Consider the following 25,255-nt stretch of genomic DNA (forward strand, 5'->3'; position numbering starts at 1 on the left):
GAGATTAGAAGAGTTGCGAGTCTCAATTGGAAGGGCTGCTTTTGTGTGAGGGGGGAGGTGTAGGCTTAAATCAGCATAAGGTCAGAAGGATAAATATGGACTAATTGTAGACTTTCGAACAGCTCCCCTCCCCCACTCACCATCAACAACAACATAGTCACATCTGTGGAGTCATTATGTTCCTTGGAACCATCATCTCCAGGAACCTTAAATGGGGGCCCACCATCGACTCTACAGTCAAAAAGGCCCAACAGAGGATGTACTTCCAGCGGCAACTGAGGAAACACAATCTTCCCCCGGCAATGATGGTACAATTCTATACTGTTATCATTGAGTTCGTCCTCACGTTCTCCATCATGGTCTGGTTTGGCTCAGTCACCCAGCAAGAAATCCGGAGAGTTCGCACAGCTGAGAAGGTTGTTGGCTGCAACCTTCCCCCCATTAACGAAATGTACACTGCAAGGGCCAGGAAGCGAGCGGGCAAAATTATATCTGACCCCTCTCACCCTGGCCACAAAATATTTGAAACACTTCCCTCTGGAAGGCGACTCCGGACTGTCAAATCAGCCATAGCCAGACATAAAAACGGCTTCTTTTTTTCCAGTAGTAGTTCTACTCAAAAACCAAAGTCTGTAGTCTCTTTTTTTGCTCTGGTTTATTTTCACCCACATGTTTAGACCGTAATGTTGTATCCTTATTGTTTTGGTGTGTTTATGCTTTATTCTTAATTGTTGACTGGATGCTTGTGTTGTTATTTGTGAGCGGAGCACCAAGGCACATTCCTTCTATATGCATGCTTGGCCAGTAAAATTATTCATCCATCCATTCATCCATCCATTCATTCATTCATTCATTTATTCATTCATCCATTCATTCATTCATTCATTCATTCATTCATCCATCCATTCATTCATTCATTCATTTATTCATTCATTCATTCATTCATTCATTCATTCAGAAGTACAATTAAGCCATTTGGTCCATCAAGTCTACTTCGCCATTCAATTCGTGGCTCATCTATCGCTCCCGCAGAAACCCATTCTCCTGCTTTCTCCCCATAATCTCTGACACATTTACTAATCAATAATCTATCTATCCCTGCTTTAAAACTATCAATTGACTTGGCCTCCACAGCTTTCTGTGACAAAGAATTCCACTGATTCACCACACTCTGAGTAAATATTTTTTTCCTCATCTCCTTCCTGAAAAGAACGCCCTTTAATTCTGAGACTGTGACCTCTAGTTCTGGACTTTCTCACTAATGGAAACATCCTTTCCATACCCACTCTACCCAAGACTTTCACTGTTCTGTATGTTTCAATGACCCCCCCCCCCCCCCCCCCCCACCCCCGTCGCTCAATAAAACCAATACAACTCAACTCAATATTGATATTGTCAATGTGGACAGTGATGGGTCCAGACCCATCCAGATAAGTAGCGATATTATTAGTTTGGTCAGTGATGGGTCTGACAATCAGTGACATTATTCAGGTGGTCACTGATGGGACATTATCAGTGTGATCAGTGATGGGTCTGGATAAGCAGTGACATTATCAGTGTGATCAGTGATGGGTCTGGATCAGCAGTGACATTATCAGTGTGGTCAGTGATGGGTCTGGATCAGCAGTGACATTATCAGTGTGGTCAGTGATGGGTCTGGATCAGCAGTGACATAATCAGTGTGGTCAGTGATGAATATGGATAAGCAGTGATATGAGACACGTTGTCACTGATGGGTCTGGGTGGGTCAATAGACAATAGACAATAGACAATAGACAATAGGAGCAGGAGTAGGCCATTCGGCCCTTCGAGCCAGCACCGCCATTCAATGTGATCATGGCTGATCATTCTCAATCAGTACCCCGTTCCTGCTTTCTCCCCATGCCTCCTGACTCCGCTATCCTTAAGAGCTCTATCTAGCTCTCTCTTGAATGTATTCAGAGAATTGGCCTCCACTGCCCTCTGAGGCAGAGAATTCCACAGATTCACAACTCTCTGACTAAAAAAGTTTTTCCTCATATCTGTTCTAAATGGCCTACCCCTTATTCAGGTGGTCACTGATGGGTCACTGGTGGGACATTATCAGTGTGATCAGTGATGGGTCTGGATCAGCAGTGTCATCATCATTGCGGTCAGTGATGGGGCTGGATAAGCAGTGTCATTGTCAGTGTGGTCAGTGATGTGTCTCGATAAGCAGTTACATTATCAGTCTGAAGAAGGGTCTCGACCCGAAACTTCACCCATTCCTTCTCTCCCGAGATGCTGCCTGACCTGCTGAGTTACTCCAGCATTTTGTGAATAAATCGATTTGTACCAGCATCTGCAGTTATTTTCTTATACATTATCAGTGCGGTCCATGATGGGTTGGGGTAAGCAGTAACATTTTCTGTGTGTTCATTCATGGGTTTGGATAAGCAGTGACATTGTCAGTGTGAGGAGTGATTGGTCTGGATGGGAGTTACTATTTTGGAATATTGGCCTGTTTCTCGTTTTACTGTCGAATGTGCTCGAGTACGGTGAAGACGACTATTTTATCAGCTGACGTTATCTCTGTTGGAGAGAAGCGGCAGCATTTTAGGTAGTTCCACCAGCTGAGTGACCCCATCACCGGGAGAGATGGTGCTGGCTCTGGACCTTCCATTGGTCTGCGGGCAATCTTGGTGTCAAGATGCATCAGGTTGTGATGATCCCATTTAATCTTGACTCCTGTGTTTTTCATTTTATACCAAACTGGATAACAAGGCTTTGTTTTACATTATTCCAGATGTTGAACACTAACGGGTTAATGCGAGTTCAGTATTTAATATTCATCTCAGCGGTAATGAGCACGAATTCCATCTTGTTGCTCCATCCACGTTGGTATAAATGCGTTAATTTGTTATTTTCGTCTTAATTGACAGTGTTTGAAAATAGTAATTGCCTCTCTGCGGCATATAATTGAAAATAAAACACAATTGGAAAATTAAAACGCAGATTCAGATCTGAGAAAGGGGGGTGTTGACTAACTCAGCTGTGCCGTTCGCTCAGTGGGGAATATTAGTTCCAGCTGGTGAACACAAACTGTGACTCTGTTCAAATTGCAGTTTGTTTTGCAGTGAGCTATTTCAAACCAATCGACAGGTAGATGTTAATTCAAACCCACAGACCAGAGAGTAAGATGAGTGTGAGTGTAACTGAGCAACTCATCCATCTAGGCTGTCCACACAAAGGTTCAGAGAGCTGTCACTCACAGTCTATATTTATATGCTTATTTATTAATTTATTCAAGACAGCTTTTCTCCCTTCCTGCTGTGTATATCTGTTACACATAGAAAATGAAAGAAACTCTTCAATGTTCAGGGACAGGCATTAAAAAAGACCAACGTACATGACATGCAATAAAATTATTTTTCTGTTTAATCTGCAGCTTTGAGAAAATTTGACCGCCGTTAATGTTGAATTCCTCGGATTTCCAGACTGGAGTTTAGTGGTTACTAAATAACCAACAGTTGACAGGCCGTTTAGAAATAGTGTGTATATGTCAGTGCTGGGCCTGACGCACACTTCAGACACAGGTTGTTGTGTCTGGAGGGGAGGGATAGTACATTTGAGGACAGTGAAGCACCTGCCGGACATTTGCAATGGAGATTAACGATGCGCCTACGTCATTGGTGATGCGACCACCTTATGGCTACTGTTGTGCAGAGAGTGATACGTGCTAGGAGCAGAATTAGGCAATTCAGCCCATCAAGTCTACTCTGCCATTTGATCATGGCTGATCTATCTGTCCCTCAACCCCATACTCCTGGTTCTCCCCATAACCCCGGACTCGCTAATCAAGTTTGAGTGTCTCACTCACCCACTCTACCCACCCACCGGTAAGAGGATGCTGTGTATGCACAGGATCTTCATAGGATGCACACGGGCTACAGGTGCAAGGGGGTGCGGTCCCTGGTGTGAGGGAGTGGTGTCCGGGTGTAGCTGTGTCCGCCGCCTCTCCTCCTGGGTGTCGGCTGGGCTGTGACAGAGCTTGTGTCTGTCCAAGTGCTCCAGCTTTGGGGGAGTGCAGAGCATCCGAATCAGCACCTAGATGTGTCGACGGTGGAGAGGGTGAAGCATCAGCCCCCGGTTGTGAGCAGGTCTCTGGCGAGTGTCCGTAACGAATCGCACCCGTTGCCCGAGCACCGGCCTACCTGCACCTGGAGATGGGCCAGTTCGAGCTGCAGCCTGCCGAATTCACATCATTCCTTGATATCTTTCCCTCTCTGTTAAAATGATCTTCTCTGGGTTTTGTCTCCCCCACCCTGCGAAATAACTGTGACCATCTACGCTCTCCATTATTGACATAATTTTATAATCCATAGTCAGGCCACCCTCTGCATTCTGTGCTCCAGGAAAATCAAACCCACCCGATCGAATCTGTCTTCTAACTAACGCTATACATTCCAGGTAACATCCTGGTGGATCTGTTCTGCGCTGCCTCTGGCGATTGCACATCATTTCCATGAGATGGTGGCCAGAACGACATAAAAGAACGTCACAGGTGTTTGAAGTACAATTGAGGAGAGGAGTGCGCTTGGAGGAGTAATTAAACAAGGGTCTGTTTCCGTGCTGCATGACTCTATGACTCTAAGACAGGTTGCATCTTCGAGATGGGATAGTGGTCCTTGCGGGAGGGACATCCCAGACGGACCAGTCACAAATAGGAGATTGGACAAACCTTCTGGGCATGGTCATGCCAGACGGGACACGTTCAAGAAGCAGGTCTGAACTGCGGAGGGAGATAAGACGATTAGTCCCAGGGCGGAGTTCACCGGAGATTGGATCCCACTGCAGAGAGAGAAGGGAAGGTTTGGTCCGAGGGCGGAGTTCATCCTAGACTGGTCTGCACTGCGGAGGGAGATGGGACGATTGGTCCCAGGGCGACATTTACCCTCGACCAGTCCCCATGGCGAAAGGAGTCGGGGCGATTGGTCCCAGGGCGGAGTTTCCCTCGACCAGTGCCCACTGCGGAGGGAGTCGGAACGATGGGTCCCAGGGCGGAGTTTCCCTCGATCAGTCCTCACTGCGAAGGGAGTCGGGACGATGGGTCCCAGGGCGGAGTTTATCCATGACCAGTCTCCACGGCGGAGGGAGTCGGGATGATGAGTCCCAGGGCGGAGTTTACCCCAGACCCGTCCCCCACTGCGGAGGGAGAGGGAACGATTGGGTAAATGTGACAGATCCCGCTGTGCGGGCTGGAGGTCCCGGAGCGGGGCCGTCGATGGGATCACCTGCCCGGGACTGACACCTGGACGATCCGGTGCAGAAGGTCAGGAGCCGCAGCCGGGAGCGGAGAGAATGCGGCCGCCTCTGGGATGCGCTCAGGGCGCGGATTTATTAATGAGCCGAAACACTGAGGTGAGCGGATATTTCACCGCACCCTTCACCTGCTCCCTGAACTTGGACTGAGTCACCGCATAAATGAATGTGTTCGTGCAGCAGCTGAGATTCTTCAGCAAAACCCCGACGTTGAAAAAGATCCATTCAGAATCAGTCCGATCAATTCCAATTCCTGCGATCTGATAATAGACGAAGTTTACAACTACTGTCAGCCAAAGGAGGATGAAGCTGCCGGAGATGGTGAAAAGTAAAACCACAGACCTCCTCCTGCTCTCCATCTCCGGGTCACTGCGTTTCTCCCTCTTGCTCTGACCCCTCAGCCCCTTACGGACCCGACTGGCCACTAAAATGTGCCGGACTGTCAGAGCGTTGAGCAGCAGGATTACAGCGAAAGGGAGGAGCGGAGTTAAAACCGTGTCGAGCCAATCAAATGCCACCCACCGGGGGTCAGTATAATAATTTTTCACCCTGCGACACCCCCACGAGACATTGTCGATTATTGTCCCGGGTTCCCGTGTGAAGTAGCGGGGAACGTTTTTCAGACAGAGCAGAACGCCGGCTGTTGCGAGAACCGCAGCCGCAGTTTTCCCAGTGCAATATTTTGTTTTCAGCTTCTGGCAACAAATGGCGACAAACCGATCAAAGGTGAAAGTGACGGTGAACCAGACAGAACAGTCTGTAGCTGCAGACTTCAGCACATCGAAAACACTGCACACAGGGGTGATGGACAGGAAACTCCAATAAAAGTAATGATATCGGAGCCGATACAAAATGACCGCGGTGATCAGGGTCAGTAGATCGGCCACTGCCATGGCCACGAGGTAGCGAGTGGTGCAGGTGGAGAGGCCGCACTTTCCCCGGGACAGGATCACAATCGCCACTAAATTCACTGCAGAAAGAGAAGGGAACGGACACTGGACATTATAGAACACGCTCTGAACACCGGCTCCACTTTCATCTACACATCAGGAATTTTGCAGTCGGTGCGTGGCTGCAAGTTTAACAATGCCCGACCCAGCCCCGACTGTGCCGTGCTTCAGGGGAGAAGAGATAAAGGGAACGGGCGGAGTAAAGGACGGGGAGGGAACGAGCAGCCACCCGCTACAATAAATAGGCGGAATGATCTTTTCTATGGTTAACCCTGCTCACAGTCTCTGATGGGTCCTGTTTCACAGTCGTAACCGTGACCGGCCGCGTTTAACCAGGGCTCTGGGAACTCGGCATCTGTTGGGAACGAGGAGGGTACCAGAGGGAAGACAAGAACAACTTAGAATCCGGAAAAAGTTAAGAACAACATTCTAGTGGGTCCCGGCAGTGATAGAAAAAGAAGGTAGATTCGGCTGTTTGAATATAAGAAAAATCACAGCATTAATTCAAAAATATTTAACTGAGGGGCTTGACATCGGTAACCTATTGTTGTGCAACGATCGCCAGTTGGGAAGCTTTATCACATGATCAGAATCACGATAACACCGCACAACATACAGAGTTATAAAACTAACCAGGGACTCCAACGGCAGTAATGGTCGCGCACATGATTTTATCCGCAGTGTAAAATTCTTGTAAGTTTCCCGACATTTTCTCTGGCCAGCGACGTGTGCCAGTGAGCTACCGGTAATCTCTCGGAAAGAAATGCTTGGGAAGAACATTCCCGGAGATTTTATACCATTTTCCAACTCCAGCGGGACAGTGAAGTTTCACTAGATTTAAAAATAGAGATTTTTTAATTATTCGCAAACAGATGACATCAACCAATTGAAATCGCTGCTGACACATATTGTGATTTACTCAGGGAATTGATTGAGAAACTCCAAAGATTGGGATTGGAGGCGATATTCAGGGATGGAAATTGTGAGCGGCTTGTTTCAGTAAAGGGGGTATTGTTTCAAACTCCATCAGATGGAATTGTACAGAACACTGGTGAGGCCGCAGCTGGAGTATTGTGTACAGTTCTGGTCACCACATTATAGAAAGGATGTGATAGCTTTGGAGAGGGTGCAGAGGAGATTCACCAGGATGCTGCCAGGGATGAAGGGCCTCGGCTATGAGGAGAGACTGAGCAGGCTGGGGTTGTTTTCCCTGGAGCAGAGAAGGCTGAGAGGGGATATGATCGAGGTGTACAAGATCATGAGGGGCATAGATAAGGTAGATGGCGGGGAACTTCTTCCACTGGTGGAAGGTTCAACAACGAGGGGACATAGATACAGGGTAAGGGGAGGGAGGTTTCGGGGGGATGTGACAAATAACTTTTTCACCCAGAGGGTGGTTGGAGTCTGGAACTCACTGCCTGGGGTGGTGGTGGAAGTGGGAACACTCACAACGTTTAAGAGGCATTTGGATGGGCACTTGAAATGCTACAACATTCAGGGCTACGGTGCAAATGCGGGAAAATGGGATTAAAATTAGACTGTGTTTGGTAACGGGCGGCGAGGACACGATGGGTCGAAGGGCCTCTTTCTGTGCTGTAGGGCTCTATGACTCTATGACTATGAGATCCAACTCTCCACCTCATGTTTATCTTCAGTCTGCTTCATTCAGCAAGGCAATCCTGAATACCAGGGACCCTTTAAGAGCACAGTTATCCAACGTGAAGATGGACTCGGCGAACGTTATCCACAAGTTGAGGAATTAGTTCAATAGTTCACCTCGGACTAAAATGGACTCCACCTCACTGCATCACCACTTAATATGACCGCGGCTCATGTGGGTGTAACCTCAACCCCACGCTCCCGGTGACCCCTGTAACGATTCACTCCTTGCTTTTCTGGAGTGGATCTGACTTTACCCTGGTACTGTAAAATTCTTTGCCATCATCACGTCTGAGGAGGAACGACGCAAAGACTCATGACGCCCAGGGAACAGAAACATTGCCCCCATAGAATTGTCCGAAACGTAGATAAATCAGGGAATAATGCAGCACAGCCCCCTTCGCCACCTCTCTCTCTCTCTCTCTCTCTCTCTCTCTCTCTCTCGCTCTCGCTCTCTCTCTCTCTCTCTCTCTCTCTCTCTCTCTCTCTCTCTCTCTCTCTCTCTCTCTCTCTCTCTCTCTCTTGCTCTCTCTCTTTTTCATTCCAAGGACGTTATTCAACAAATGCTTATTACAGAGTACCAAAAAGTACATAAAAGATCAATGGTCACAATACATCAATCAATCATTACAGTACAATTGTACAATGTCTATTTACAATAGCGTCGATCCCCCGCGGCGACCAGCATTCACGGAAGGCCTCCAGAGTCCCCGTGGACACCGCGTGTTCCCTCTCCAGCCTCACGCGAGCCCGGACATAGGCCCGGAAGAGGGGAGGCAGCCGACTCTGGTGTGGCCATCGACCGCCCGCTGCCTAGACCCACGAATGGCCATCTTAGCGAGGCTCAGGAGCAAACGGACAGAGATACCCCACCCTCCCAGTCGGCGCTCCCCACTCCCAGCCCTGTGCCCAAACACCAGGATCGTAGGACTGAAATGCAGCCAAAACATGACGAGCAACCCGTTCAGATACTCATACAGGGGCAGCAATCCCACACACTCCATGTACACGTGGAACACGGACTCCTCCTCACCGCAGAAAATACAAGCGGCCGGCGAGTCCGTGAACCGGCTCAAAAATGTATTACAAACCACGGCTCTGTGCAACACTCTCTACCCCAGGTCCCCGATGTAAAGGGAGAGGACTCCCTTGTAGACAGACCTCCACTGGGGACTACCCTCGCCATCAGGTGGCAACACGGATCGCCAAGGCATCCGGACGAAAGACAAAGACGAGGAGGTGCAGAGTGTGCAGGAGCATCCTGTACAGTAAACGTCTGCCTGTATCACGGAGAGCATCTGGGCATCTGGGAGAGGCGGCTCAAGTTGTGTGGGGCCGGCTCCCGGGAAATATTCCGGAGTCTGGGCCCGATGAGCACTTCCGGCAGAGCGGGGGTAAGCTCGGCCTGGGATCATTCCGAGCACACGCCGCTACCCGACACCCGCCGTGACAGGGTGAAGACCAGCCCCCCCCACCCACCCCCCACAGCCACAACACCCCCCTGCCCCTGAGGAGCAACGCGCTGACTGAAGATGACCAAATTCCTCACTCTTAACACATCGCGGAGAAAACTTGGCAGGTCGCGTGTGGCTGTCGACTGATGCCCGCCATCGAGAGCCGCAACGGCCCTGGTGGAAAAATACGTGGCCAGATTGTGCCATCTGGGAGAATGCTCTGCGTGCACGTACCTCTGCAGAGTCCTGAGACGGAGAGCCGCCACCTGGGTACGCACGCATACCAAGGACTGGTCACCCTCCTCTAACTGGAGACTCAGGATTTTTGCGGGACCCAGTACTTCCTCTTTCCCCAAAAGAAATCCACTAGCCTCTTCTGTACAGCGGTTACAAAGGTAGAGGGCGGGACAAGAGTGGCCAGCCGGTACCATAACATAGAGTCCACCAGCTGCTTTATGACCAGCACCCTACCTTCGCAAGCCTGACCAGCGTCCCAGCCGGGCGACGACTTTCATCTCTAGCTCCTGCCAGTTCGCCGGCCAAGCATCTTCAGTGGGACTTAGGTAGACCCCCAGGTAGAGGAGGTGCGTGGTGCTCCATGCATAATCTTTCATCTCCTCTGGCACGGAGTCCACCTGCCACTGGCCCACTAAAAGTTCGGAACACTTACTCCAGTTGATCCTAGCGGCCGATGCAGCCGAGAAAACCTGCTGGCATTCGTGCATCCTCTGCAGGTCAACAGGATCAGCAAACAGGATCTCGGCATAGGCCGAGAGAACCACCTCCACCCTGGTCCTGGTAGAACCAGGCCTGACAACTGCCTCGGAAGAAGATACAGGAATGGCTCCACACAGATCGAGTACAACTGACCAGACATGGGACACCCCTGGTGTACTCCCCTCCCATTTAGAACAGAGATGAGGAAAAACATTTTCAGTCAGAGAGTTGTGAATCTGTGGAGTTCTCTGCCTCAGAGGGCAGTGGAGGCCAATTCACTGAATACATTCAAGAGAGAGCTAGATAGAGCTCTTAAGGATAGCGGAGTCAGGGGGTATGGGGAGAAGGCAGGAACGGGGTACGGATTGAGAATGATCAGCCATGATCACATTGAATGGCGGTGCTGGCTCGAAGGGCCGAATGGCCTCCTCCTCCACCTATTGTCTATTGTCTATTGTCTATTGTCAAAGCGAATGGGAGCCAACAACGCACCATTAATCTTCACCGGACACTCTGCTGCGGTGTAAAAAAGCCGGACCCGGGCCACAAAATGTTGACCAAATCCAAACGCTTGCAGTGGCGCAAAGAGGTAATCATAGGTGGCGCAGCGGTAGAGTTGCTGCCTTACAGCGAATGCAGTGCCTGAGACTCAGGTTCGATCCTGACTATGGGCGCCGTCTGTACGGAGTTTGTACCTTCTCCCCGTGACCTGCGTGGGTTTTCTCCTAGATCTTCGGTTTCCTCCCACACTCCAAAGACGTACAGGTATGTTGGTTAATTGATTGGGTAAAATGTAAAAATTGTCTCTAGTGTGTGTAGGATAGTGTTAATGTGCGGGGATCGCTGGGCGGCGCGGACTCGGTGGGCCGATGGGCCTGTTTCCGCGCTTTATCTCTAAATCTAAAAAAAAATCTAAAAATGATCCACCCTGTCAAAAGCCTTCTCGTGATCGAGAGATAGAAAAGCAGCCGACTGACCAGTGCCCTGGGGCAGATGGATCAGGACCCTAACCAAGTGAATGTTATCTTGGATGGACCAGCCTGGAATTGTACAGGACTGGTCAGGGTGGATCAGTTGGGTTAGCACGGAACCCAGGCGATTTGCCATTGCCCGTGCAAAGACTTTATACTCTGTACAGAGGAGAGGTACCGGGCGTCAGTTCTTCAACAGGCGGAGTTCACCCTTCTTGGGCAGCAGGACAACGACTGCCCTGCGCCACGAGAGGGGCATCTCCCCGGTCGCCAGGCTCTCCCCCAGGACTTTCATGCAGTCACCCCCCAGGACATCCCAGAAAGCTCTAACAAACTCAACCGTCAGCCCATCCAGCCCAGGGGACTTACCCCTTCTGAGCTGGTGCAGGGCACCAGTCACCTCCTCCAATGATAAGGGGTTATCAAGCTGTTCAAACGCCTCTCTATTTTAAAGTCGGTAGCCCCTCCCACAGAACCCGCTGAGACTCTCCGCTGACACCATCCGAGGAGCCATCGTCCCAGAGCAGCTCGACGAGCTGTTTGCGGGCTCCTCGCCCTTTCTCCAGAGAGAGAAAGAAAGGTGAAGCTCGGTCCAGATCGTGCAGCATCTGGACTCGTGACCTCACGTAAGCAGCTCTGGACCGCTCAAGCTGCAGGTCTCTCAGCGCTTCCTTCCTCTCCTGATACTCTCCCCACTCACAGGAGTCCTCACCGATTCGACCCAAGCGAGATTCTGCGTCGAGTAACTCCCTCTCGAGTCGCTTGACCGCCGCGTCCCGCCTTCTGTTCGACCCCCACGTGTAGTCCTGACAAAAAAGACGGATGTAAGCCTTTCCCACATCCCACCACTGCATACGGGAAGGGAAGCCCCTCTGCCTCTCTCTCCACTTCACTCAAAACTGCCAGAAAGACTCCTGGAATCGGCGATCCTCCAGCAGCTGGTTATTAAAGTGCCAGTACGCGGACCCAGCCCGTGTGCGCGCTGGGATAAAGTCCACTCGCACCAGGCAGTGGTCCGAACATGGCACCGTCCGCATAGAGGCCGCTGAGACCCGGGAGACATACGCTCTGGAGATGTACACACGATCGATACGGGAACCACCCCCCTCAGACCTCCGCGAAAACGCGTTGGAATCAGGGTGGAGATTCCGCCACGCATCGACCAGCTCGAAAGATTCAATCGCACCTCTCAACTTCTTCACCACTGCAGGGGCACACTGAGTACCAGAGCGATCTCACGCCTCAAGGGTACAATTAACCCCCCCCCCCCCCCCCCCCCAAGGAAGATGCACTCTCCACAATCAGTAGCCCTCAGCAGAGCAGACACCTCCTGAAGTAAACGCGCCTGCATCGTGCCGGTGCTGGGGGCGTACACGTTAATGAAATGTAACGGCACGCCATCCAGACTCACGGACAGATAGAGCAAACGGCCTGGCACAACTTCCTGCACCTTCATAATCTCTAGCTGGAAAGTCGGGGCCAACAGGAAGGCCACCCCACTTGACCTTGTGCTGAGGTGGCTCATGTAGACCCCCCCTTCCACTCCAGGACCCAGGTGGGCTCGTCACTAACAACAGTAAGCATCACTTGCACAAATCTCACTGCATACATCCCCTCTCTGAACACTGATCGATGGTGAAATCTACGAAGGTCCCCCCTTCCGCCATTTATGTTTAGGCTAGCTACTGTGAACTTGAAGACATACTACGGGTTTTCCTCCCACTCCTTGTGGGAGTGGAACCCCACTCTCTTAGGAGCTTCAAAAATTCCCTGAATTGATGCTTCGGAGGCTTAAGAAGGCACGGTAGCGCAGCGGTAGAGTTGCTGCTTTACAGCAAATGCAGCGCCGGAGACTCAGGTTCGATCCTGACTACGGGTGCTGCACTGTAAGGAGTTTGTACGTTCTCCCCGTGACCTGCGTGGGTTTTCTCCGAGATCTTCGGTTTCCTCCCACACTCCAAAGACGTACAGGTATGTCGGTTAATTGGCTGGGTAAATGTAAAAAATTGTCCCTAGTGGGTGTAGGATAGTGTTAATGTACGGGGATCGCTGGGCGGCACGGACTTGGTGGGCCGAAAGGGCCTGTTTCCGGCTGTATATATATGATATGATATGATATGATATGATATAACACTATCCTTACTCTGAAGGATCGCACTAAGTGTCCGGATAGTTCCCCCCAGGTCTGGCCCCGTTCGGCAGCTCACCGGACTTTGCTCCTACTGCGCTGGTGTTCCTTCAAAAACTCTCAAATCTCCCAGATACTGGCCGCTCTAGACACAGCACGGGCATTCTGTCAACCCACCAACACCTGAAGCTTCATCTCCCCCCCCCCCCCCCCCCCCCACGGCACACACGGTCATGGTGTGAGTTCGGAAGACTGCCGCTGGCTGCCAGCTCGCTCTCCTCACTGCGTAAACTGGCTACATAACGCCCCCCCCGGCATGATCCCACCCCGGGATCAGTGTTGAGGGAGGGTCCTGACGCCTCTGACAGCGATGACCCGGCTAGTGAATGGCCAGGCTCCTGCACTGGGCCTGGGAAAGAACAAACACGAGGCGCCCCCAGGACCCGCAATCCGCAATCACCCCCGGAATCCGACTGAGGGACACGACCCGCAACAGCCCAGCCCACCCCCCACCCCCCCCCCCCCCGCACCCAGGGAACCCAGAGAGTCTCCAGCCTCCACCACTAGGGCAGTAACCTCACTGTGGCCCACTGAAGGAGGGCCTCCACCACTAGGGCAGTAACCTCACTGTGGCCCACTGAAGGAGGGCCTCCACCACTAGGGCAGTAACCTCACTGTGGCCCACTGAAGGAGGGCCTCCACCACTAGGGCAGTAACCTCACTGTGGCCCACTGAAGGAGGGCCTCCACCACTGGGCAGTAACCTCACTGTGGCCCACTGAAGGAGGGCCTCCACCACTAGGGCAGTAACCTCACTGTGGCCCACTGAAGGAGGGCCTCCACCACTAGGGCAGTAACCTCACTGTGGCCCACTGAAGGAGGGCCTCCACCACTAGGGCAGTAACCTCACTGTGGCCCACTGAAGAAGGGCCTCCACCACTAGGGCAGTAACCTCACTGTGGCCCACTGAAGGAGGGCCTCCACCACTAGGGCAGTAACCTCACTGTGGCCCACTGAAGGAGGGCCTCCACCACTAGGGCAGTAACCTCACTGTGGCCCACTGAAGGAGGGCCTCCACCACTGGGCAGTAACCTCACTGTGGCCCACTGAAGGAGGGCCTCCACCACTAGGGCAGTAACCTCACTGTGGCCCACTGAAGGAGGGCCTCCACCACTAGGGCAGTAACCTCACTGTGGCCCACTGAAGGAGGGCCTCCACCACTAGGGCAGTAACCTCACTGTGGCCCACTGAAGGAGGGCCTCCACCACTAGGGCAGTAACCTCACTGTGGCCCACTGAAGGATGGCCTCCACCACTAGGGCAGTAACCTCACTGTGGCCCACTGAAGGAGGGCCTCCACCACTAGGGCAGTAACCTCACTGTGGCCCACTGAAGGAGGGCCTCCACCACTAGGGCAGTAACCTCACTGTGGCCCACTGAAGGAGGGCCTCCACCACTAGGGCAGTAACCTCACTGTGGCCCACTGAAGGAGGGCCTCCACCACTAGGGCAGTAACCTCACTGTGGCCCACTGAAGGAGGGCCTCCACCACTAGGGCAGTAACCTCACTGTGGCCCACTGAAGGAGGGCCTCCACCACTAGGGCAGTAACCTCACTGTGGCCCACTGAAGGAGGGCCTCCACCACTAGGGCAGTAACCTCACTGTGGCCCACTGAAGGAGGGCCTCCACCACTAGGGCAGTAACCTCACTGTGGCCCACTGAAGGAGGGCCTCCACCACTAGGGCAGTAACCTCACTGTGTCCCACTGAAGGAGCCGGTGTTTCTGGAGTCTCCCCTACTTCCTCAGCCGGTGGGCAGCACACCCCTCAACCGCCCTCGTAGCTCTAATGAGGAGCACAGGCTGGGAAACCACCCCTACAACACAGACCACCCCCCCTTCGGGTTGTCTCTGCTTGTCCTCCATCCCAGGGGACACATTTCCAGGGCAGCCAACCCTAACAACCGGTGAGATAACACCCTCAAAGGCCCCTGAAACGAAGGGACAACCTCCGGCCCAGAGGACTCTAGTCCTGGACCACCAGCCTCGACAGGAATGGAGGGTCTCCAGGTAGGCAGCCCCCTGACTTTAGGCCCAGGTCCTTCTCTTCCTCAAGAGGCCCACGCCTTCTCTTTGTCCCACTGATGTGCGGTGGTACGGAGACCACCATAAAGGAGGAGCCCTCCACCTCCACACTGCCAGCTTCCTCTCTTTCATTCCCCTGTTCAGCCACCGCAGATCCCAACTGGAACTCTCCCGCCCACTTCCGATCCTCCACAGCTCCTTGCTGATTCCCGCCAGGTGCCCCCTGGACCTCTCCGGGCCCAACAGACACCCTTTGGTGGGATCATGTGTGAGCGTGGGCCCATCCGCTTGCGGGTGACTCGCTTTAAGATGTTTCTTCTTCCTCCTGACTTTCTTCCCACCTGCGTCTGCCATCCCTCCTCCTCCCCCTTGCCCACCCCCTGCACCTCACCGTCAAGCTCCGCCGCAGGTACAGAACGTGGGCGACGGGGGGCAGTGCTGCCCTGGGCCGCCAAGGTGGAGCCGACAGCCCAGGATGGGCCAGCAGTGTCACCCCGGGTCACTGAGGCGGAACTGGCAGCCCCGGATGGGCCAGCAATGTCACCCCGGGTCACTGAGGCGGAAACGGCAGCCCCGGGTGGGCCAGCAGTGCTTCCCTGGGCTGCTGTGTTGAGATATCTCGCAACAGCCCGGCTATTGGGACAATCCCTGTGGAAGTACTCGACCCCTTTCCACGCATGACACCGTGCGTACCCCCAAGTCCCCAATACACGCGGTAGGATATCCCATCTGCCTCGACGAAGAAGCTCCCCTTCGCGCCGTCCCTGTTCCTACTTCCATGACCACCCGCCTGTTAAAAGTATAGCTCCTTCCGAGACGAGTGCTGCTGCGCCAGGACTGCTTAAGCCTCGTCAGCCTGGACCGCACCTCCCCAATCTTTGCCAGGTGTGGGCCAAGGAGCGCATCCCGGATGAAAGTGGGAACGCAGCGCAGGAGAACCGGTCTCACGGCAGACACCCATGGTTCCACCGGTACAAAGGTCCCCCCCACTATAAGCTCCTTCTCCAAAGCTAGGGCCACATCCTGCTGTTCCTTTAGGATTAACTGACATTTACCCCATCCAACTTCGGAGGTGGCAATCTCGTAATACTGGAAAAGATTATACAGACTCTCCGCTATTGGCTCCCTGGCTCACCAGTCCCCGGTTTTGACTGTGATCCCGTACTCGAGCCCCCCCCCCCCCCCGAAGTTGACATAGGGCTCCTCCTCGACTGACCCCAAAGCCGCAGCCGAAACCAGAGCTGCGTAGCTCCGAGTCCGAGCCTGAGCCGCCGCCATCCTGACCGGGGTACAGACCAACACCAAGAGACAACAGTAGTCTTAGCTCAAGAGCGATCTCAGAGTCAGTCTCAGTCTAAAGAGCAGCAGAAGCAGCTCTTTCCAGTCGAGCAAGGGAACACGCCCACGCTTATCCTCACTGCCGTGAGCAAGTTTGGGGGCTTTCTGATGCCTTTCGAGTCCCCCGGAAACTGCCAGATTCGAAAAGTACCTTCTCTTCTTTGAGCCCGAGGGCCTGGTCTGGGCAAAACGGTATGGGAGCTGGGTTATGGTGCTAGAAACGACACAAACACCACCACTTTCCAACTCCAGTCTCCAGCTACAATTGGCAATCCGCCAGCCACTGCGGCTCCCACAGCACTGCAAACAACCGTTGGAATTCCTCACTAAATGGAGAAATCCTTCAACAAAGGAAAGTTTCCGCAGTACAACGTTCAGTCAAACCTTGAACTCCCACTGCCTCTGTCCCTCTTCCTTCGACAAAAATCTTAAAAGGTTGCTTCAAAACTTCTCAGCCGCCCGAGCAGAGAGAAACACTACCTCTCTCTCTCTCTCTCTCTCTCTCTCTCTCTCTCTCTCTCTCTCTCTCTCTCTCTCTCCCTCTCTCTCTCTCTCTCTCTCTCTCTCTCTCTATTTTTTTCCATTCGTAGGACTTTATTCAACAAATGCATATTACAGTGTACCAAAAATGTACATAAACGCTCAATGGTCACAATACATCAATCAATCATTGGTACAATGGTGTATTGACAATCCCCTCGACCTTCCGCGGTGACCAGCGTTCACGGATGGCCTCCAGAGTCCCCGTGGACACGGCGTGTTACTTCTCCAGGGACAGGCGAAGCCGGAAGAGGGGTAGGCAGCCGACTCTGATGTGATGGGACAGCGACGGGAGAGAGTGGGTGGGCAAGGAGCGAATGGGCACGGGTAGATGAGAGAGTGGTGTGAGAGAGTGGATTGGTGGAGTAGATGGGAGTTATGGATGAGCAAGATTGGATGGGTGGGGAGTGGATGAGAGGGTAGATGGGTGGAAATGGATGGAAGATGTGGAGGGAGGTGTGAATGGGCGAGAGTGGATAGGCGGGAGTGGACGGCTGTAGTGAATGGAAGAGAGTGGATTGCAGAAGATGGATGTGGGTTGGTGGATGGGAATGAGTGGATGGAAGAGGGGAACGTATAGATAGGGAGATTGCATGGGTAAGGGAGATGGAGGGGAGTACAGATAAGAAAGTGGAAGTGGGGAGAGTATGGACAGAAACATAGAAACATTGAAAAGTATCTGCAGGAGTAGGCCATTCGGCCCTTCGAGCCAGCACCGCCATTCAATATGATCGTGGTTGATAGAGAGAATAGAGAGGGGGACTGTGGGGGGGGGGGGGGAGGGTTAGGCCTCTGGAGAGTGTTGTAGAGCAGAGGGATCTAGGAGTGCATATACATTGTTCCTTCAAGTTCGAGTCGCAGGTAGATAAGGTGGTCAATAAGGCTGTTGGCTTGTTGGCCTTCATCAGACGGAGTATTAAGTATAGAAGTTGGGAGGTCATGCTACAGTTGTAGAAGACGTTCTTTCCACTCTCTTCCCAATCCATTCCCAATCCATTCACCCTTCCCAATCCATTCACTCTTACCCATTCACTATCCCTTTCACTCTCTCCCCTAACTCCCATTCACTCTCACCCATCCACTCTCTCCCACTCTCGCTCTTCCACTCCCTCCATCTCCCATCCACGCTCACCCATCTACTCTCCCCATCCACTTTCTCCCCTTTCCCATCCACACTCCCCCCTCGCTCTACTATCCACTCTCCCCAATCCACTCCCCCCTCTCTTTCCTATCTATTCTTGCCCATCCACTCTCCCCAATCCACCCTGTCCCGTCTCTCTCACACCCATTCACCCATTCACTCTCCCCATCTCTCTTGCCCATCCATTCCCCCATCCACACTCTCCCATCTCTCTCCCACCTACTCTTTCATCCACACTCTCCCCTTCCATCCATCCTCGTCCTCCTCTATCGCCCATTCATTCCCGCCCATCCACTCTCCCAACCACTCTAATCCATTCTCTCCCCTCACGTATCAGTTCTCTCCCCTCATCCACTAACTTCCATTCACTATCTCCCATCCACTCCCACCACCCACTCTCCCCGTCCTCTGCCCACCTCCCATCCACTCTCTTCCATCCACACTCTCTCGTCCACTCTGTGGCCCCTCACATCCAACTCCCCCCCCTCTGCCACCATCTCCCATTCATTCTTTCCACTTCTCCTGTCTCTCCCTCTTCGTCTCTCCCACAGCCACTCTCCAATCCTCCCCTCCTATCCACTCCCCTCCTCTCTCCAATCTACTCTCCTCTCTTCCCCTCCATTCCATTCTCCCCTTATGTTTACTATGCACACTCTCCACACATCCACGTTCTTATCTGCTCTCCCCAACAACTCCCGGCACCATCCACTCTCTCTGTCATTTGTAGCACGCCAACCCCCACATCTCGCCCATGCATTCTCCTTATCTGCTCTCCTCCTTCACCCATCCACCCTCGCCCATCCACATTCCCCGTCCATTCACTCCCCTCACCCAAACACACTCGCCCATGCACTCACCCACATCCACTTTCTACAATCCACTCTCACCCATCCACTCTCCCCCCATCCACTCACCCCATCAGCTATCTCCCCACTCCCGCCCATCCACTCTCCCATCCACTCACTATTCCTTCAACTCCCTCTTTGTCGATCAGACCGCTCCTCTCTCTAGTACTACTCCCTCTTTCCGCTCCTCATCTCTTTCTTCCCACCACACTCCTTTCTCTCCCCACTCTTCCTCTCACTCTCCCACTATCCCCCAAGGTGGGAGATTTACAATGACTAGAAAGTCTGTGCCTCGGAGAAACGTGGGCTAGAACAGTCAATCTCCCCTCCACACTCGCCCATCCACTCTTCCCCATCCACTCCCCCATCTCCCCCACCTACACTTGGCTATCTATTTCTCCTACTGAATTGAATTGAATACGTTTATTGCTCCTATGGAATTGAATTGAATACGGTTTATTGAAAATAAAACATAAAACATAAAAATATTAGGAATAAAACATTATAATTTGAACATGTGATTGACATAAACTACCAGAGTAAAAGCACGCTATACACTTTGGGTTATTGAGTAGAGCGACTGCTCGTTGAAAAAAAAGGCTGTTTTTATGCCTGGCTGTGGCGGCTTTGACAGTCCGGAGTGGCCTTCCAGAGCGAAGTCATTCAAAGAGTCTGTAGCCAGGTGAGAGGGGTCAGAGATAATCTTAACCGCTCGCTTCCTGGCCCATGCAGTGTACAGTTGGTCAATGGGGGGGGAAGGTCGCAGCCAACAACCTTATCAGCCGATCGAACGATTCGCTGCAGCCTCAGGATGTCGTGCTTGGTGGCTGAGCCAAACCAGACCATGATGGAGGTGAGGACAGACTCTACGATGGCAGCATAGAATTTGACCATCATAGCCTATGGCAGATTTTGTTTCCTCAGCTGTCGCAGAAAGTACATCTTCTGTTGGGCCTTTTTGACCATGGACTCGATGGTCCCCCCCCCCCCCCCCCCCCCATTTAAGGTGCTCGGAGATGATGGTTCGAATGAACTTAAATTACTCCACAGATGTGACTGGGGGGAGTGGGGGGTGGAGAAAGCGAGCTCTCCGAAAGTTTACAATCAGTTCCATTGTCTTAAGAGCATTGAGGTCCAAGTGGTTACGAAGGCACCGCGACGCCAGCTGTGTAGGAAAATAACTGCAGATGCTGGTACAAATCGAAGGTATCGCAAAATGCTGGAGTAACTCAGCAGGTCAGGCAGCTTCTAGGAGAGAGGGAATGGGTGACGTCAGCTGTGTCACTTCCTGTCTGTAGGCAGATTCCTCCCCATCCTGGATCAGTCCAATGAGGGTTGTGTCATCTGCAAACTAGGGAAGTTTGATGGAGGAGTCTTTGGAAGTGCAGTCGTTGGTGTATAGAGTGTAAAGAAGAGGTGAGAGTAAGCAGCCTCGCGGTGCTCCTATGCTGAGGGTGTACGGATCAGAGATCTGCTTGCACAGCCTCACATGCTGCTTCTTGTCTTTCAGGACATTGGTGATCCATTGAAAGAGGGGTTCAGGCACAGTCAACTGGGAGAGTTTGGAGTGTAGTAGCTTTGGCACAATGGTGATGAATGCAGAGCTAAAATCCACAAACAAAATCCTTGCATAGTTCCCCTGGCGGTTTAGGTGCTGGAGGATGAAGTGCAGACCTAGGTTGACTGCGTCATGCACCGTATCTATTGGTCTGGTATGCAAACTGCAGAGTTTTTCAGCTGTGCCAGAACGTCTTTCAAGGGTCTTCATGACTACAGAGGTCAGTGCAACAGGCCTGTAGTCTTTAAGACCAGTAATCCTTGTCCTTTTGGGAACAAGGACAATAGTGGAGACGATGAAGCAGGCAGGGACAGTGCAGGTTTGCAGAGACTGGTTGAAAAATATCTGTGTAGACAGGTGCCAGTTGTTCGGCATAGAGCTTGAGGGTAGAGGGGAAAACATTGTCCGATCTTGGAGATTTCCAGCTTTTCTGTCTTCTGAATAGCCTCTCCACCTTCTCAATTTCTATTGTTGGAGATGGAGAAATGTCCAGACTGATGTTGGGCAGCAAGGATGGGGTTAGTGGACGAGAGCCCAGTCTTTGCGGACTGGAGTCAGGCTGTAAGTCGGTGTGAAGTGGTGATTGCAGAGGGGTGGGAGTGGTGGGGGGGGGGGGGGGGAGGGGCTAGTCTTTGCAGACGGGAGTCAGGCCGTAAGTAGGTCTTAAGTGGTGTTTGTGGAGGGGGTACCAGGGTTATGTTTCTGTTTACCGAACCTGCAGTAGCACTCGTTCAGGTCATTGGGCAGCTAACGATTGTCCAAGGTTTTCCTCTTATAGCTGGTGATTTCTTGCAAGCCCTTCCAAACTGAAGTAGTCATTTGCTCCCTCTCTCCCCATTACACCCCTTCCTCTGTTCCTTCCTGCTCTCCCTCTTTCCCCATCCCATCACAGCGCTCCCTTCACTCCTCACTCTCTCTCTGTCTTCCCTCCTCCTCTCTCCCGATTACACAGCCCACTCCCTCCCCTCCTCCTTTCCCTCATTCCCTTCACCGCTACCTCCATTGCTCACTTTCCTTTCTCCCATCATCTTCGTCCGGCATCACACTGCTCCCTCTCTCTCCACCTCGTCTCGCACGTCCTTCCTACCGCCTCTCTCTGCCAATCACACCGTTCTCTTGCTGCCATCCTCCTCTCCCTCTCCCCTTCCTTCCATGTCTTCTACCTCTCCCTCTTTGCCCATCACACTTCCCCTCACTCCCCTCCGCCTCCCTCTCTCCTCATGACCGCTCTCTCTCCGCTGCCCCTTCCCTCCTCTTCTCAATCACACTACTCCCTTTCTCCCCTCCTCATCTGTCTCCCCACCACACCGCTCTCTCTCCCCACTCGTCCTCTCACTCTCCGTCTCTCCCCCACATGTGGGTGCTCTACAATGACTAGAATGTGTGGCACGGCGAAACCAGAGCAAGACCCGTGCTACATCTACTTATACCAATGAGTCACAAACTGGCGATCCTCCAGCCGCCTATTTATTGTACAGACCCAGCAGAAACACGATCATCCCGCGGGACGGGTGGGGAAGGCGGGGGGAGAGAGGAGAATGGTGCACACTGTCTTACTCTGGAAATAAACAGGTGCAACAGGAGCTGCTGAAGTGTCGGAGTAGGGGATGGGTGATGTTACCTTAGAGTCTGGACCCAAGGACGCCCGACTTCTGGGGAAAGCGCAAGAGGTGGACCATACTCAGGAGGGAGATTTGACACTTGACCTTGGAGGAATGGCACACCGGGCGGACCAGTCACAAGTGGGAGATTGGACAATCATTTTGGGCTCATGGGAGTGTAGCAGCGCAGAAGGAACTCGGAGTGCAGGTACATCGTTTCCTGAAAGTGGTTAAATATGTCAATAGCAAAAGGGTAGCGAGGGATAAAATTGGTCCATTAGAGAGTCAGAGTGGACAGCTATGTGCTGAGCCGGAAGAAATGGGGGAGATATTAAACAATTTGTTTTCTTCGGTATTCACCGAGGAGAAGGATATTGAATTATGTGAGGTAAGCGAAACAAGTAGAATAGCAATGGAAATTATGAGGATTAAAGACGAGGAGGTACGGACACTTTTGAAAAATATAAAAGTGGATAAGTCTCCAGGTCCTGATAGGATATTCCCTAGGACATTGAGGGAAGTTAGTGCAGAAATAGCAGGAGCTATGACGGAAATATTTCAAACGTCATTAGAAACGCGGATGGTGCCGGAAGATTGGTGCATTGCGCATGTTGTGCCTTTGTTTAAAAAAGGTTCTAAAAGTAAACCTAGCAATTATAGACCTGTTAGTTTGACGTCTGTGGTGGGAAAATTAATGGAAGAGATACTTAGGGACAATATATATAATTATATGGATAAACAAGGCCTGATTAGAAACAGTCAACATGGATTTGTGCCTGGAAGGTCATGTTTGACTAATCTTCTTGAATTTTTTGAAGAGGTTACCAGGGAAATTGATAAGGGCAAGGCTGTGGATGTTGTCTATATGGACTTCAGTAAGGCATTTGACAAGGTTCCACATGGAAGATTGATTAAGAAGGTTAAATCGTTGGGTATTAATAGTGAGGTTGCAAGATGGATTCAACAATGGCTGAATGGGAGATACCAGAGGATAATGGTTGACAACTGTATGTCAGGTTGGAGGCCAGTGTCTAGTGGAGTACCCCAAGGATCTGTGTTGGGTCCACTGTCGTTTGTCATTTACATTAATGATCTGGATGATGGTGTGGCAAATTGGATTAGTAAATATGCAGATGATACTAAGATAGGTGGTGTAGTTAATAATGAAGTAGAGTTTCAAGGTCTACAGAGAGACTTGGGCCTTTTGGAAGGGTGGGCTGAAAGATGGCAGATGGAGTTTAATGCTGATAAGTGTGAGGTGTTGCATTTTGGTAGGACACATCAAAATAGGACGTACAGGGTAAATGGTAGGGAATTGAGGAATGCAGTGGAACAGAGGGATCTGGGAATAACTGTGCATTGTTCCCTGAAGGTGGAATCTCGTGGATAGGGTGGTGAAGAAGGCGTTTGGTATGCTTGCCTTTATAAATCAGAGCATCGAATATAGAAGATGGGATGTAATGTTAAAATTGTACAGGGCATTGTTGAGGCCGAATCTGGAGTATGGTGTGCAGTTCTGGTCGCCAAGTTATAGGAAGGATGTCGACAAAATGGAGAGGGTACAGAGGAGATTTTCTAGAATGTTGCCTGCGTTTCAGCACTTAAGCTACAGAGAGAGGTTGAACAGGTTGGGTCTTTATTCTTTGGTGCGTAGAAGGTTGAGGGGGGACTTGATAGAGGTTTTTAAAATTTTAAGAGGGACGGACAGAGTTGATGTGGGTAGGCTTTTCCCCTTGAGAGTGGGGAAGATTCCAACATGGGGACATAACTTCAGAATTGAGGGACAAAAGTTTAGGGGTAACATGAGGGGTAACTTCTTTACTCAGAGGGTGGTGGCTGTATGGAATGCGCTTCCGGTGGAAGTGATGGAGGCAGGCTCGATTTTATTATTTAAGGGTAAATTGGATAGGTATATGGATGAGAGGGGATTGGAGGGTTATGGTCTGAGAGCAGGTAGATGAGACTAGGTCAGAGAGAGTGGTCGGCGTGGACTGGTAGGGCCGAACGGGCCTGTTTCCGTGCTGTAGTTGTTATATGGTTATATGGTTATATGGTTTCACATGTAGATATGGAGTGTAGCAGCGCAGAGGGAACTCGGGGTGCAGGAACAGTTTCCTGAAAGTGGTTTCACATGTAGATATGAAGTGTTGTAGAGCAGAGGAGCGATGAGTGCAGGTACATAGTTCCCTGAAAGTGGCCTCACGGGTGGATGGGGTGGGGTTGTATAGCAGAGGATCTACGAGTGTACACAGTTCCCTGAAAATGGTGTCACATGTAGATAGGAAGTGTTGTAGAGCAGAGGATCTCGGCGTGCAGGTACATCGTTCCATGAAAGTGGCCTCACGGGTAGATAGGGAGTGTTGTAGAGCAGGGGGATTTAGGAGTGCGGGTACATGGTACCGTAAAAGTGGCCTCACAGGTAGATAAGGTGGTCAAATTATTTTAAACATTAGCCTTCACAATTCAGAGTATTGTGTATCGAGGTTGGGAGGTCGTGTTGCAGTTTTCTAAGAGCTCACATTTAGAGGATTGTGTTCACTTCTGGACACCAAGTTACCGCAAATATGTTGTCAAGCTGGAAACGGGTTTTCCAGCTTGAAGGTTTACGGGAATATTGCCAGAACTCATGGGGCCTCAGCTACAGGGAGAGGTTGAGCAGGTTGGGACCCTATTCCTTGGATCGCAGCAGAATTAGAGGTGATCATCTAGAGATGTATAAAATCATGAGAGGAATAAATCGTGTGTCTCTTGCCAAGAGTATGGGAATCGCGAACCAGGGGACAGAGGTTTAAAGTGAGGCGGGAAAGCTTTAAAAGGAACCTGAGGGGTAACTATTGTACACAAAGGTTTCCGGGTGTACGGGAGAGCTACCAAAGGAGGTAGTTGAGACGGGTACAAATAAATACATGGACAGGTACATGGATCGGACAGGTAGAGGAGAATGGACCAACCGCAGCCTGATGGGACTCGTGTGGATGGGGCCTGCTGGTTG

Source organism: Rhinoraja longicauda, unplaced genomic scaffold (assembly GCF_053455715.1).
Source record: "Rhinoraja longicauda isolate Sanriku21f unplaced genomic scaffold, sRhiLon1.1 Scf000069, whole genome shotgun sequence".
Taxonomy (NCBI): Eukaryota; Metazoa; Chordata; class Chondrichthyes; order Rajiformes; family Arhynchobatidae; genus Rhinoraja; species Rhinoraja longicauda.